At 42.9% G+C, this 16944-nt stretch overlaps 1 long non-coding RNA gene across 1 annotated transcript; it reads right to left on the bottom strand.

Annotated features, from left to right (window-relative positions):
- Window positions 1–3848, bottom strand: LOC124855950. Its single transcript, XR_007035198.1, has 5 exons — window positions 3750–3848; window positions 1761–1864; window positions 1452–1570; window positions 1174–1350; window positions 1–763 (listed from the first exon to the last, which is right to left on the bottom strand). It is a non-coding gene; the product is annotated as an uncharacterized LOC124855950 (long non-coding RNA).
- Window positions 3849–16944: the final 13096 nt, after the last annotated feature.

Genomic DNA, 16944 nt, shown 5'->3' on the forward strand with positions numbered 1-16944 from the left:
AAGATGAAGATTAAAAATTGTCATTCTTTTATTCAAATAAAGCTTGAGCCAAGCAACAGACTGCATCATAATCCTAGATGGCACTCTTGTAAAATTTAAATGAGTATTTATAAAATATTGTTTTACTGAAAGAGTTTGTTGCATAAAAACATGTTAGATGAGGTGCCACTTTTCTTAAATACGCCAATTACTGTACTGTTCTTAAAACTGTGAAAAACTGAACCTTATCTTGTGTCTCTACTGACACATCAATTCTTCTTCTGCTGCATAAGATGACCAGTCCATTAAGTTATAATTTATATGAACAAAGTGTCCATGCAACACAAACTGCATTAGAATTGGATTGGAAGGTGGAAAATATGCAATGTCACAGGCTCTATGCACATATTTCTGCAAAATCAGGACTGGTTACACATTGGGGATGTGAAGCCTTCTCCTTGGGATTGATGTCTGATGCTTTGCTCTACTTAACATGTTCAAAGGGCCAGTCTCTGTCAGCATCAAACATGTTGTGTAGTAGGATTTTTATAAGGCAGTCATTATATTGATGGTCAAAAGTACTCATACTTGTTGTACGAGTATGAGTACATATACAGGACTGGATCATGGGGGCAGCAGTCTAAGCAGAGATGCCCAGACTTCCCTCTCCCCAGACACCTCCTCCAGCTCCTACTTCTTCTAGTGGGACGTGGCTGGAACACCAGCCCCCCGGAGGAAGCTCATTTCAGCAACTTTTATCCGGGATCTCGTTCTTCGGTTATGCCTATAGATAAAAGTAGAAACGTAGACTGATCAGTAAAATGAGAACTTTGTCTTTTGGCTCAGCTCTCTCTTCACCACAACAGACTGTAACAGCATCCGCATTATTGCGGTTTTGTTTTTCTGGAAACAAAAGCATTCAAGTAGTAGTTCAAATGGTCACCTCATCCTAATACTAGCATGCAGAAAACCAGAGAAATTCAGACTGTTGGCCAATATTTCCTCTCAGTTATATTACAGACTGAAATTAAGACATGTCAAAAGTTCTGTGAAAAGTCTTTTGCAAGAATCCAATAGCTGACTTGAGTTTTTGGCTTTTATGAGCATTATCAGAGTCCAGAGAAGGTAGTTCATGGGTGGTTTGATAAAGAAGTTTATGGAGGAGATATCAGAAAGTTAGTGTTAATGATTCACCTGCTGACTGAATTGCACAAAAGTCTGGAAAAACTGACTGAGCTGTTCGTCCCTGCCAGACAGTTTCAAGTTGGTGAGCACCTCCCTTACGAAGTTTGCATCCTCCAAAGCACCACTGTCTGGATCCAGGATTAGCTCAGACTTCTGTTGCGGTGAAAGTTTATCTACGACTTCAATCTGTAGTGGCATGAATTATTATCATTCATTTTAGATTATCTGATTTGATATTCTTAGGCATAAGAAGCACGTCCTCTTCTAAAATGTTTTACTTCACTTACAGCAGAGAAGTTCTTGTTCATTTCTTTAAGTTCCTGAAGTGTTGCAAATAAAAAAAAAACTCCAATGTTTCTTTGCAGCCATTCTTCACTTCCTGTCCTAATTTCTGCACATCCAGGTTCTGCAAAGATCAAAACAGTGTAAATTCATGAACTACAACACAGCAAGACATCTTGATTATATTTATTTTAGAATTTTGTATTGTTGTTTTCAAGTTTTCTATTTTGATACAATTACAAGTTTTTGTACTTAAGAATATTTTTGCATATTTCTACCAAAATACTTTTCATAGAAACATTAAACACTCCTACTTGGTGAGTTTGTCCTTGATGGGAACACTTTGATGACGTTACTGTAGATTAGTTTCCTGTCAATACCTTGAATCGTCTGAAGTTATTTAGTCATAGACTTCATCCTTTGAAATATAAGCATATACATTTATTGAATAAACGTGCTCTATAATTTTGTTTTTACATAGTTGCAGTCTACACTTGTTCGTACTTAAGGATAACTGTTAAATTTGTTTTTCAGTCTCGCAACACAAATTGGTTGTACTCCTCAGCCGTGGCTTTAGAGACATGGAAAGTCACCTCACTGGCAGGTAAGGAGCCTGAGCTGGTGTGTGAGGTTGAGCAGTACCAGCTTGGCCTAGGAGAGCTTGGGCTCTGGAAGTCCTGGAGTCACCAGGACTTCCAGAGCAACTCTGGAGTAGTAGAGAGTCACTCTACTACTCCAGAGTTGCACAGCTGGCTTCAGGCGGGTTTGGGGATATTTGCAAGCCGCCGCCTGTGTGCCTTAATTTTTGGAGTTTTCCCTGGTGAGTTAGAGGGTTGCCTCTTTACAACTTTATGTTACTACAGGGGAATATTAGATTATCCAGCCTTATTGGAGTGTCTGGACAGTGTACTGAAGGCCATCTAGGGATTCAGTGTTGCTCCTGGAAGACCTCAGTGCCTGTGTAGCTAACAACAATGTAATCTGGAGGGGTGTGATCAACATCCTTGATCTAAACCCAATGTTTTGTTATTGGACTTCTGTACGAAGCACTGAATGTCCATGACAAACATCATTTTCTAGCAAAAGGTGGGTCATTAGTATACTTGGTACCAGGCCACCTTTGGCCAACGTTTAATGGTTGATTTTGTAATTGTATCATCAGAATTGTGGTGTTGTGCGTTGGACACTCTGGTGAAGATATTGGTACGGCTGTTAACTGATCACCACCTGGTAGTGAGTTGGATCCAATGGGAGGTGAGGCTGCCCAACAGATCCGGTAAACCTAAACGATTAGTGACGGTGAGCTGAGAATGTCTGGCAGAGGAACCTTTTCTAACAAGCTTCAGATGCTGCTTTGAGGAACTGTGGCCTGAAGGTTATCATGCCTGAAGTGGTGGCAACCAGAGGACCTACTGGTATAGCATGGGTAATGGAAGCAGTCAGCCTGAAATGGAGGCACTTAGGGCAGTGGCAGAGCCAGAAAATTGGGAGTGGCCAGGCTGGGACTGTTGCTCACTCAGGGGTGGCCAACACTGGTGCCAGAGCCAGTTCGAAGCACAACATCCATATTTTCAAAACTATTTACTAAAAACAGAAAACATTTTCTTGAAGGCCATGCTATACTTATAAATATATACCTATATTTATGAATATATGCTGTCTAAGTTAATAATTGATGGTTATTCATAATATAAACATTGAAAGGACTGAGCTGTGATTTTGGTCACTTAATGTATTCACAAAAAGTAACAAATATCACATTTGTGAAATTTGTCTTTTAATTTGTGATTTTTAGTAAACATTAATCAACAGCAAATAAATTCACAGAACTTTCAAGTTTTATTTAATTTTACAAATATTGTCCATGAAAGCGCTTCTTTGTGAGAATGAGAATCTACTCCAACTGTTTATCAGACCAATACCATCTCTACACCAACTCCTTGTCACAGCAAACAGATTCGGTTGCTGTGATTTAAAGCAATCTGATTAACAGAGTGATCCATGTCAATTCAACTCTGACCGCACCCAGGATACTCAATCTTAGGTCATTTTTGGCCAATGTGAGCACTGAAAAGCTCCTTTCACATGCAGCTGTACTCACAGGTATGGTAACAGCTATTGGCACAATCTAAAGACCTCACGAAACACCTCACAATGGGGCTCAATTGCTTGAAGTCCAGAGTTCTTTCCACGTGTTCCAGATGCCTCATCATAAGCTTGCTCAACTAAATTGTTCCTATTTTTGTCAGGCCATTGAGCAGAGTGCAGGTTTGTGTTGTGCATGTGTGTGGTTTCTCTCTCACCTCCTCCTGCAGGGTGCGACAGGCAGGCACAGCCACACAGCTGAAGATAATCTGGCCTACTCAAATGGTGCTTCTTAAACAGCAGGAACCCTGAAGGTCACCTGAGTCAGGGCTCCCCCACTTACATTGATGCCACGTGGAGTGCCAAATGAATATAAACTCGCGGATCAAGTCTCAGCAGGTTTTGAAAATATCCCAATAATTGCAGCCTTTTTCCCGGTGACCCCAAATAAGAATGTTGACCGCATTAACTACATCCATTACAATGTTTTACGTCTAGCTAACCTAACAAGGGATGCAGTAGAAGGCCTGTCTGAACAATTGGCACCAACCTCCCTCATGGCTGTGCAAAACCGAATGGCATTAGATATGTTGTTAGCAGAAAAAGGGGGCGTCTGTTCGATGTTTGGGGATATGTGTTGCACTTTTATTCCCAATAACACTGCACCGGATGGTTCAGTGTCAAAGGCTTTAGAGGGACTTAAGACCCTCTCCGCAACCATGCATGAACATTCTGGAATTGATAATCCCCTTGAGGAGTGGATGACGGGCATGTTTGGACACTGGAAAGGACTGATAATGTCTTTGTTGATTTCTATTGCTGTGTTTGTAGCTATTATGGTGACGTGCGGGTGTTGTTGTGTACCATGTATTCGTTCTCTGGTGGTAAGATTTATCACCTCCACTTTTGAAGGGAAGGCTTCTCAGCATCCCACCATGATGCCACTGCTAGAGGTAGACGGTGATGATGAGGAGCAGGAAGGCATGCTGAAGATTTAAAGTTGCTCAAAATATAATCTGCGGGCATTTTAGGGTGAAGTCTTATTGAGACTTCAAAAGGGGGTAATGTTGGAAACATTTAAAATACTTAATAGGGTCTGAATTGCTATGCTCAAGTTATGTTTAATAATGTGTGAAATAAAATGTATTGTGTAACTTAGTGGCCTGGCTAACAGGCCTTCTGTGTGTGTTTGACTTAGATATAATTTGCCCAGCAACAGTGAAAACATATCAGACAGTTCAACTGACATCTGATAAAAGTGTATGTTTTTTCTTTGCATGTACATGCCTTGCTTTTGAATAAAAACTGCTGAAGCTGGAGAGGAGATCAGAAGTGTTCGTGGTGAGCAGCAACGGGGCTGCAGAGTTTCTCCTGGCTGGCCAGAATAACTTGACTGCGCAGTCTTTGTGTTTTTATTTGTACTATAAAGTATAGGATAGCTTTTCCAAAACAAACTAACACGCAGGAGTTCTAGCTAACAAACTCCAACAGCTCTCTGATGTAAAGTTACCTACTGACACAAAAAAGTCCCTGTCCTTTAAGTAGGATTTAAACCAGTTGAGTGCTGTACCAGAAGGACCGACCCAGTTTTCCAGGCGCTCTAATAAAATGGAGTGATCAACAGTGTCGAATGCTGCACTAAGGTCCAATAATACCAGCACTGTGGTTCTTCCACAGTCTACATTTATACGGATGTCATTGAACACCTTGACAAGAGCAGTCTCTGTACTGTGGTGAGCAGGAACCTGACTGGAAGACATCGAAGCGGTTGGTTGTTGTTAGGAAGTTGTTTAACTGCTGAAACACAGCTTTTTCAATAATCTTACAGATGAAGGGGAGGTTTGATATAGGCCTGTAGTTCTGTAGTAGCAGCTTGTCCAAGTTGCTCTTTTTCAATAAAGGTTTGATAATTGCTGTTTTCAGGGCCTGGAGGAAAACACCTGATAAAAGGGACGTGTTTATTATTTGTGTTAAATCAGATGTTATTACAGGCAAAGCTTTCTTAAGGAAAGCTGTGGGTAAAAGATCGAGACAGCAGGAAGAAGAGCTTAGTTGCTGTACGATTTCTTCTAAGATTTTGCAGTTTATTTGGTGAAATTGGGACATTTTGTCAAAATCAGTTCTAGTTGGAGACAACATTGGTCCTGGAGTTGATGTGGATGTTCTGACTGCCTCTCTGATCTTTTGGGTTTTTTCAGAGAAGAAGTTAACAAATTCATTGCAGTTCCTGGTAGAGTGGAGTTCAGATGCTACAGTTACAGGAGGGTTTGTTTGTTCAGTTGTAGGTTATATCTGTATAGTCTCTCTTTATAGATAATATAGTGAACCTGGAGTCCAGTCTTTCTCCACCTGCGTTCAGCTTTTCGACACTCCTTTTTTTCACTTCTGACTGGTGGAGCACTTCTCCATGGAGACATTTTCTTCCCAGAAACGACTTTCACTTTAATTGGAGCAATTGAATCAATGATGTCTGAGATTTTAGAATGAAAGTTATCTACCAGCTCATCTACAGTGTTACAGGGCAAAGTGGAGGTAGAAGAGTAAATCTGGTTAAAGGTTTCAGCAGCACCGTCCTTAAAGATGTGTTTTCTTATCATGTCTCTTTGGTAAACTGAGTCATTGGAGATGATGCTTTCAAAAATAACAGAAAAGTGGTCAGATAGAGCAACATCAGTTACAGACACCTTGGAAATGTTTAGACCCTTAGTGATGATCAAGTCCAAAATATGTCCCTGTTTGTGCGTTTGCTGTTTAACATGTTGAGTCAAACCAACATTTCTAAGAGTGTCACATAGATCTATTGGACTTCTGTCTTCAGGATTGTCCATGTGAATGTTGAAGTCTCCCACAATAATTAAACAGTCATAATCAACACATATCACAGATAAAAGCTCATTAAAATCACTGATAAAGTTTGTTTTGGACTTAGGAGGCCTGTAAATATTCAAGAACATGGTTCGGACCGGGCTCTTTACCTGGAAAGCCAAATATTCAAAAGAGTCAAATTTGCCCAGAAATACTTTTTTACACTCTAATAAATCTTTAAACAAAGTGGCCCCTCCACCTTTTCTTTGCTGTCTGCTCTCACAAAGAAAATTGTAGTTTGGAGGCGTCGCCTCTATCAGAATGGGAGCTTCATTAAATTAATGTAACCATGTTTCTGTTAAAAACAGAACATCAAGATCGTGGTCAGTAATGAAGTCAATGATTAAAAATGATTTTCCTGACAGAGATCTAATGTTCAATAAACCCAGTTTATATGACTTAGTTGCTGATATTAACTCTGTGTCTGGTTGTACCTGACAGTTTATGGCTTTCATTGATTGTTTATTACTGTCTCTTATCCTTTTAGCTTTGTTCTTTCTGTCACGTATAAACACAGAGATTTTACAACTATCTCCTATTAGGGGCCCAAGTTTTTCCTGGACATGATCATTTCTGATAGAGTTACCACTGGGGACCAGACTGTATCACAGAGAAGTGATTTGAAGGTCCTGATTAGGAGGAGATAGATTAGGAGGTGGTGGTGTTGGTTTAGGAGCAGGGCCTCGGCCACAGGGGGTGTTGAATGGAGAAGATGTCAGAACCATTTGGGTCCCGATCTTAAGAGCTCCTTTCATGTTATCAGAATCCAGTAAAGCAAAAAGCGGGCTCAGTGCAGAGATGGTAGAGTTCTGGGTCGGGGTCTGGGGTGAGGGGTGTTCACCGGGGGGTCGGTCTGGGTCTGGGGGTATAATGGGGGGGGGGGGGGGGGTCCACTTCTCCTGTGGATTTCGACGGGGAGACCTTTTGTGATGACCTCTCTTTCTCAGCCCACTGGCTGATTGTTTCTGCTGGAGTTGTTGGAGGCAGCGTTATCATTGTTGTTGATACTCCATGTTCTCTGCTGAAGGTTGAAGCTGCTGGCGGATTATTTACTGAATAGAAGAGATTAGATGTGAGATGTCTGGCTCCCAGCTTGTTCAAACAGAAACCATCTTGCTTGGAGAGTTGTCTTTTTTCCCAAAAAAATATTAAAGTTGTCGATGAAGTTCACAAGTGTGGTAGCACATGTTTTTTTCAACCACTTATTAATCATCAGAAGTCTGGAATAAATCTCATCTCCACAGAAAATCGGTGCAAAGGATCCGCTGAGAAACACCTTGATATTGAGACCTCCAACAATATTCAGAAGACGAGTGAAATCCTCCTTCAATCCTTCTGATTTTTTCTTAGCTACGTCATCCATGGCTCCACAGTGTATAATAAGGTTTTCTAGAGACGGGCGCTTTTCTGTGATTGCAAGAATATTCTCTGAGATATCAGACACCACGTTACTGGTACCAATCAGAACTTCTGTGTTTTTCTTGTTGCAGAAGTTTTTAATCCCATCCACAGCTGTGTTGCCCACTATTAAGGTTCTTGGTCTGGTGGGGCGCTTTTTCTCTGGCAGCTTAGGAGAAGACTGTTTAGAATGAAGGTTGTTCTCAAACCTTTTATTGTTCTCAGAAGATGGATCATTTTCCTGGTTTTCATTCTGTAGTGGAGCAAATCTGTTCTGGAGGAGAACTCCATTATTTCCAGCTGTCTCACTTCTATCAGTTGTTGTGACAGCAGCTCGCTGTCGAAGTCTCCTTTTCCCAGGAGAAACGGGGGCATTTCTCTGTAATTCTGGCCATTCTAATTTATTTAATTGCTGAGATCTTCCAGTGAGTCGTCCACCTTGATTTTTTGGGCATGCCCCTAAAATATGCCAGGGGGTCTGCTGCTGGTAGGTTTATTCTCAGTGTTCTGATTGCCGGCTGAGTTGTTGAGCTGGATGTCACTGTTTGGGATCACAGGAAGAGTTGAATCATCGTTGTACCTCATATTCACCTCCACATTAACTTCTAGACGATGGATTTTCATCTCCAATACAGCCAATTTCTGTAAAAGTTTGTCAAAGTCCTCTGTGGTGAAGGGAGGCATTTTGTGCTGATTAGCTGGCGTCAACTTGTCCTTCTTTTGAGTTCGATTATAAAAACATCAAAATCCTTTAAAAACAATTATTATAATAATAATAATAATCCTTGGGAGTCGCTGGTAAGAAGTTGTTTTAGTCCAATATTTCCGTAATTTTGGCTAAGAGAAAAGTGCAAAGGACACTTTTCTCCATCTAGAAGCTACACCTGGCCTGACTCTGTGTCTACCTGTGACACCTTTCTGGAGAGGGGCATCGTCCGAGCTTCTGCTGGCAACAACTTAATGCTCACCTTCTACAGATGATCCACATGGCCCTGTCTTTCAGTGTTCAACCCTTTCTCTCTCCTAGACATGGCTACTGACTGAGCTTTTACTGTGACTAACTCTATGTTCTCTCTTTCAGACTCTAACCTTGAAAACTGGATCAGAGTTTATCTGTTCTTTCTTTCTAGATGAAACGACTAAAGGAGCTACATCCATTAACATTTACTTTTCCTTCCCATAGAAAGTACTCCTGGATCAGTGCTTCTTTGTTCTCTTTGTGTCTCTGCTCTGTTCTCTCAAACCTCCAGTCGGTCGTGGCAGATGGCCGCTCACACTGAGCCTGGTTCTGGTTCTGCTGGAGGTTTCTTCCTGTTAAAAGGGAGTTTTTCCTCTCCACTGTCGCTACATGCATGCTCAGTATGAGGGATTGCTGCAAAGTCAACACCAGTGACTGTCCACTGTCTCTACATGCTCATCCAGGAGGAGTGAATGCTGCAAGTCACTGACTGGATGCAATCTGCTGGGTTTCCTTAGATAGAAAAACTTTTTATCCAATTTGAAGAAATAACTGAATCTGACTGAACTGTTCAATGATTACGATTAACTGGAATGTATGAACCTGACTGTTGTGAAGAACCTTGAGACAACATGTGTTGTGAATTGGTGCTATAGAAATAAACTGAATTGAATTGAATTTAAGAAAAATGGACAAAGAAGGTTATGATGATGTAGATTATTGGTTAAAAGTAACTAAAAAGAGAGAGATGTGATGCAGGAGATAAGAATGGATGTTTTTGTGGAAAGCAGAAAAGGTCAGAGAGCTAAGAAGTAATTTTTGATGGACTTGCAAAGTAGAACAGCAGGACAAAATAAAGGGAGTAAAAACAGTAGGTGGAAAGTTTTTGTTTTGTACCAAAGATCTGATGAGGTTTGACAGGATAAGATGGGCTAAAATGAGTCCCTTTGGTGAATAAATCCATCCCCACCATGGCTGTACCTCATGTATGTTTTATTTGTTTGTTTTTTTTCTATTATTGTTTTGAGACGCTGAAGGATGTTGATACAGTTTGTCACGAGGTTCATGGCATGACATGGGTTTTTTTTTCTGTGTAACCTTAGAAAATATTTTACTCTTTTTAACAGCAGAACAAACAGAGTGAGGGGATTAATCGATAGGCTTACAGTTAGATACAGACGCAGAGCTGACTACGCAGAAATAGCCAGAGTGAAACAAAAAGAGGAAGAATCTTTTGAAGAATATAGGATTAGACTGACAAAAGTGTTTAAAATACATAGTGGTCTACAAGAAGATGAAGACGAGCAAGGAGCTTATCGACAGCAGTTAAAAAATGCACTATATGCTGGTTCCAGGGATGTAATTAATACCTGAGTAAGGAGACATTTTATAGGGTTCACCACAGCAAATCTATAAGACTATGTTAATCATGCCCTCCATGCAGAAAAAGTAATGAAGGATAAAAACAAAAAAAGATAGTCAACACCTTTTTTCAGCAAGAAGAAGAAGAAGAACAGATTTATTATCAGAACAACAGAGGAAGAGGATGATTTAGAGGCAGAGGACAAAACTGCAGGTGTCAGAGAGGAGGAGTGAGCAGAGGAAATTACAGACAATACACCTCAGGGTGTTGGTGTTGTGGGAGAGAAGGACATCTGATCAGAGACTGTCCTGAGAGGAGAAATAATGATTCAGCATGACTAGGACAGAAAATAAGTGAAATTGTTCCTAGTACCTCAGACATTGATGAAAACAAAAAAACAAAAAACACAGGGGCAGGATGTCCTCCTACATTTCTAGGACCTTCTCTCCCTAGATAGCATAAAACCTGAAGTTACCTTACTGTTGAATGGAAAATAAATTACTTTTCTTTGTGATACTGGAGCATGCAGGACCACCTGTAGAGAAACAATCCCAAATTCCAGACTTAGTGATCAGCAAATAACAGTAAGGTCAGCTAGTGGGAAATTGACACAAGTCTGTGAGTCTGAACCAGTTTGGATAAGAGATCCCAATGGACAGTCATGCCAGCTATCTATTCTAATGTTCCCTGAGTGTCCGGTGAATCTATTGGGACGAGATGGATTATTACATCTGGGGTTAGCATTAATTCCGACCTCAGAAGGACATATTGTAGTAAAGAGAACAGCAGAACTCAGCCAAGGAGATTATTTCATGTTAAAAGGAGTGGGACCACCTTATTACCATTATTCACTGGATGTTCTGAATAAGCCACCCCTAGACATAGGGACAGCTTTACTAACAGAAGGAAGAAATGTCATTACTCGACTACAAGATCAGATGACACCAGATGATCTACATATTACCATGTGGTATAAAAATACTCCTGGACCAGATAAAACTTATGAAGAAGCATTAACTAAAGTAACCCCTACTAAAGTCATGGTAACTTATGTTTATACAGATGGGAACCGTACTTCAGTTGCTGAAGTAGTGTTAGCGGAAGACACTAGGAAGCTCTGGACACCTCCACACATACAGGTCCTTCTCAAAATATTAGCATATTGTGATAAAGTTCATTATTTTCCATAATGTCATGATGAAAATTTAACATTCATATATTTTAGATTCATTGCACACTAACTGAAATATTTCAGGTCTTTTATTGTCTTAATGCCACACTTTTTCCTTCCGACAGACTTCCCACTGAGGTGCCTTGATACAGCACTCTGGGAACAGCCTATTCGTTCAGAAATGTCTTTCTGTGTCTTACCCTCTTGCTTGAGGGTGTCAATAGTGGCCTTCTGGACAGCAGTCAGGTCGGCAGTCTTACCCATGATTGGGGTTTTGAGTGATGAACCAGGCTGGGAGTTTTAAAGGCCTCAGGAATCTTTTGCAGGTGTTTAGAGTTAACTCGTTGATTCAGATGATTAGGTTCATAGCTCGTTTAGAGACCCTTTTAATGATATGCTAATTGTGTGAGATAGGAATTTTGGGTTTTCATGAGCTGTATGCCACAATCATCCGTATTAAGACAATAAAAGACCTGAAATATTTCAGTTAGTGTGCAATGAATCTACCTGCCTTTGTCTTTCCCCAGTATATGAGATGGTTTGGTGTTTCTGTTCGTCGCTGGTTCCTTGTGTTCGTCACTACCCCTTTCCCTACCATGACTATGTTTTGTTTATGCTTCGCTTATGCTACGTTTTGCCAAGTTACCTGCAGTGTTTTGTAAGTTTTGGATTTTGTCTCTGATTCATACCTGCAGGGTTTTTGTTACGTTTTTGACCTTTTTGAGAATAAACTAAGATGCGGTTGCCAAGCTCTTGTCTACACTTTGGTCCGACCCAAAATCCCTCTTCGACATATGGTACTCGACCGGAAAAGGGAGGCTTGTCCTCTTCAGGTTGGAGGGGAGTTCCTGCCTCAAGTGGAGAAGTTCGATTATCTCACAAGTGAGGGAAGAATGGAGCGGGAGATCGACCGTCAGATCCTGGTTATTTTTGCCTGCTACTAACCCTTTTCCACCAGTAGGGGCGTTAGGAGCTGAGTTCTGGGTGGTCAGGTGTATCGCATGAGTGTCATCAGCTGGAGGACTATAAGAAGGAGGCGAGCCAGTACTTCGACGCCTGAGTGTTTTGCCTCCTCGTGGTATTCAGCCTGGCCAATTTTATGATTTTGTGAAGTTTTTTGATCTTCTGTGAAGACTCTGTTTATTCCCTTGACTAATGGTCTTATCTGTCTCAGGATACCAAAGCCTAGTTCCTAAGAGATCTCTGGAAGACCTCTAACAGTTTATGGATTCTGGATTCTCGCTCTTCTACCCGCTGGCTGCCGGATCAGACGTTTGCTTCACAGCTCCAGGCGAACCCTGTCCACCCTCCTCCGAACCTCTCAGGACTACCTTGCTCCAACGTTGCAGTGTTGCTCACAGCCCCTCCAGGATCATGACCTCTCTCCCTGGCGGACCTAACTCAACCGGACGTAAGCTCTCACATAGAGCACATTGTTAAGGTTTCTTTGATGGTGTCTTACCTGCATTCGCTTTTCTCTTGCAGTCGCTCAGCATCCTCGGTTTCAAGTACCTGGTTCTGCAAATAAAACTTCTTACTAAACGCTTCTCTGTTTAGTTGTGTTTTTCTGCATGTGGGTCAAGTCGGCTGCAGTAATGGGGGCGCTGTGCCAGTCCGTTGTGGTGAAGAGAGAGCTGAGCTGAAAAGCGAAGCTCTCGATTTCCCGGTCGGTCTACGTTCCTACCCTCACCTATGGCCATGAACTTTGGGTCATGACGGAAAGAACGAGATCCTGGATACAAGCGGCTGAAATGAGCTTCCTCCGTAGGGTGGCCGGGCACTCCCTTAGAGATAGGGTGAGGAGCTCGGCCATCCGGGAGGGGCTCGGAGTAGAGCTGCTGCTCCTCCACGTCGAGAGGAGCCAGTTGAGGTGGCCTGGGCATCTATACCGGATGCCTCCTGGACGCCTTCCTCCGGAGGTGTTCCAGGTACGTCCCACCGGGAGAAGGCCCAGGGGACGCCCAGGACCAATGGAGGGACTATGTCTCTTGGCTGGCCTGGGAACGCCTTGGGCTCCCCCCAGAGGAGCTGGAGGAGGTGTCTGGGGAGTGGGACATCTGGGTGTCTCTGCTGAGTCTGCTGCCCCAGCGACCCGGTCCCAGATAAAGCGGAAGACAATGAGTACGAGTACGAGCATGAGCACATGTAGGGCCTTGGGGGTGGGCACTTCTATTAGCACCCAGAGGGGGATCTATTTAACTGGCCTCCCATCGGGTGCCTTTGCCCACCTCTAAATGTTAAGCTGAATGTAGACATTGGGTGATCTGGGTGGGTGGTGGGTCATATTGGTGCAGGCCGGCAGGGGGGAGGGTGGCTGCACCCTTGGGTCTCTCGGTCCATGGCTGGATCTGGCATAGCTGGCTGCCGACGAGACCTGTGGGCTGGTCGCTGTAGCTCCCTGGTACATCTGCACTGTCGCTGCTGGGTGGTTCCCCTGGGGCAGTCCCAGTGGTGGTCCAGCCAGGGTTCCCAGGCTCTTGGGGGCCCTTGGATGTCTGTGGCACCGATCTCCTCCGTGTCTGTCTTGGGTCCTAGGAGGCGGCCTGTGGCTCTTGACGGCCACTATTGAATATTCTTATGGAGAAACCTTATGTTCGCACACACACCTACAGGTGTTTTTGATTCAGATGTTTACAGACACAGATGTACTCTATGTTGAGCCAAAGTTGCCACTAAATATATCTTGCATTTATTAGTACCATGCACTTTTCAGTAATATTGCTGTTGTTTATATATGTTTCTGCAGGTGTAGAAGCAGTCTTCTAGGGTGGTGTCTTCTATTCTCTTCATCTTTTTCTCTCCTGTATTCTTTTCTCCTTCTCTCCTTTCTTTTTTTTTGTTGGTGCCTCTGCCTCCACACAGAACCCTCGATGTCTGCATGCAACTTAACATTTAGAGGTGGGCGCAGACACCAGACGTGATTCAATTCAATTCAATTCAATTCAAATATATTTTATTGATCCCTGAGGGGAAATAAGAATTCCAGTACAACCCATCCAAACATACATCATGACACAAGACAAGGGGGGACGGGTCACCGAGGCTTTGCTGCCCACTCACAGGCGCTGCCCTTGCTAGATGAGAAAAGAGGCCACATTAGGTAAGTAGATGGAAAAAATCATATTTCACACTTTATCCTTAGCAGGATACAGTTTGAGATTGCAAAGAAAACTGCTAAATAAATAAATCCCCCTCTGGATGCCATTAAGTGTGCCCACCCCAAAGGCCATACATGTGTGTGTAAAGAACATGTAATAAATGTTAAATAAGAGTGTCTAAGTTGTACAATAAAATTGGGACCCAGGCTGCCATGGGACCGTGGAGATGGAAAACCTTCCCCACACTACAATGATGCACCCGCATCCCAAGGACCTACATGAGTGGTAGTGTGATGGAACGGGCTGAGATAGCTGTCTGGGAATGGGGAGGGAAGGACTGGGGGGCAAAATGCTCTCCCAGGGAGCCAGCTCTCCAGCCAACCCTAACAAGCACCTCCATTTAACGAGATGAACCAAAGGGGGGAGCCACCAGCACATTGACAAAACCAAAGTCTAGAGACAGACACTGAGCCTTGAGAACCAACCGAAAACTGGGACCAACACCCCCTGTACTTCCTAAACTCTCAAACCCCAATTCCCAGCACCGACACCCAATTCATCAACCTAACAAGCCACCGATCTCCAAAGAAAAACTATGCGGAAGAGCTAAGCAGCAACCAAGAGCCCGCTCCCACTCAGCCAGCCAAGCCAGTCAAGAATACACCACGCAAAAGAGGGTGCACGGCCAACATGCCCAAACAACCCCGGACCCAAGGAGCAGAACCAGTCCCCGACACCCAAACTGACCCCCAGCCCTGCACTGGACCACAGCCACAATCAGGCCAGCAGAACAATGAAACAGGCCCCAGACCAACATCTAAGCGACCATTAAGCCACACCCGACCCAAATTGGCAGGCCAACCCAAATGCAAACCGCCGGCGTTGGCAAATACACACCCAAAGCAAAAGCTGCACACAAAGCCCACACCGCGCAAATGCACCCCCACCAGCCTCCCACAAATAAAGCCCCCCCGTGAAGCTGCAGTGTCGCAAAAAGGAAACACACACCCAAGATACATGCCCAAAACTCAAATACTAGAGGCAGCCCTGCGAGATAACTCACATTGAAGCCCACAAAAGGCAGGAAGCCCACATAGCCAAAACCAAAACCCACCAAGCAGCCGAGACCACACTACAATAACTCTAGTCAGCCCGCCCTCCCAATCCATGCAGACCCCCCCGACCCCTCCTCCACACAGAACTGGAACCGAAACAGGAAACCGGATCCTCCCAGACAAAAACAATGTCTAACCCCACCCAAGGCCGCCCACACACCCCGAACCAAGCAAGAAAAGCTACAACCACCCCAACATTTGAACAACTCCCAGTGACCAATGATGCTGAAATATGTTGGAGTTGAATTGTTTTCGTCACTAAATTCTTATTTTTTAAGTTTTTGTGAATTTATTCTATATGTATGCAGAGTTTGCTGTTCAGTAATGCCAGTGCTCGAATTACTCCTTCATATATTGTTCTCATACCACCGTCATATTTGGCTGGTATTCCCAGGATGATACTTGACAGACAGAATGGTTGTTTAATGAAATACTTAATAATATAAGCATCCTGATTGCACATCTTATTTTTACATGTTTCCTGTGGTGTTTTGATGATTTATCTTTGATAATGAGCTCTAAGTCTTCAAGGTTGGAAGACCTCTTTGCCACCAACTTAATCTTCAGCTTCCTCCACAGATTCTCCATCAGACTGGACTTTAAAACATTAACATTACATATAGTCAGAAAAAGTTAAAATATCACTTTAAACCTAACTCTGCCTGGGTTATGAATAATATTGGGTTTAACTGTCTATGAGATTAATCCAAACAATTTTGAGAAAGCTGACGAGTGTCAGTGTGAAGTATCCATGTGAGCACAGTGTTGCACGGTAACAACACGAGCATTGTTTCTTGCTTTACTTGTCTATGATCTTACTCTTACGGCTGACTGGCATGTGTGTGTTTCACGTTTCTTTGTCACTTTATGAATTTTATCAACAATCTTTTCACGACATCAGCAAATGCTAAAACAATAAAGCACTAAAAGGTAATCAAATGTCAAGAACAAGCTAGATACAAAAAAACAACAAAGCAATAAGAACTATGGACAAGAAGAACTATGGACAAGAACTGGACAATGAAAGTGAAACACCTGTCATTTTAGTGTGGGAGGTTTCATGGCTAAATTGGACCAGCCTGGTAGCCAGTCTTCATTGATTGCACATTGCACCAGTAAGAGCAGAGAGTGAAGGTTCAATTAGCAGGGTAAGAGCACAGTTTTGCTCAAAATATTGAAATGCACACAACATTATGGGTGACATACCAGAGTTCAAAAGAGGACAAATTGTTGGTGCACGTCTTGCTGGCGCATCTGTGACCAAGACAGCAAGTCTTTGTGATGTATCAAGAGCCACGGTATCCAGGGTAATGTCAGCATACCACCAAGAAGGACGAACCACATCCAACAGGATTAACTGTGGACGCAAGAGGAAGCTGTCTGAAAGGGATGTTCGGGTGCTAACCCGGATTGTATCCAAAAAATCACGGCTGACCAAATCACGG

Source organism: Girardinichthys multiradiatus, chromosome 19 (genome assembly GCF_021462225.1).
Source record: "Girardinichthys multiradiatus isolate DD_20200921_A chromosome 19, DD_fGirMul_XY1, whole genome shotgun sequence".
NCBI lineage: Eukaryota > Metazoa > Chordata > Actinopteri > Cyprinodontiformes > Goodeidae > Girardinichthys > Girardinichthys multiradiatus.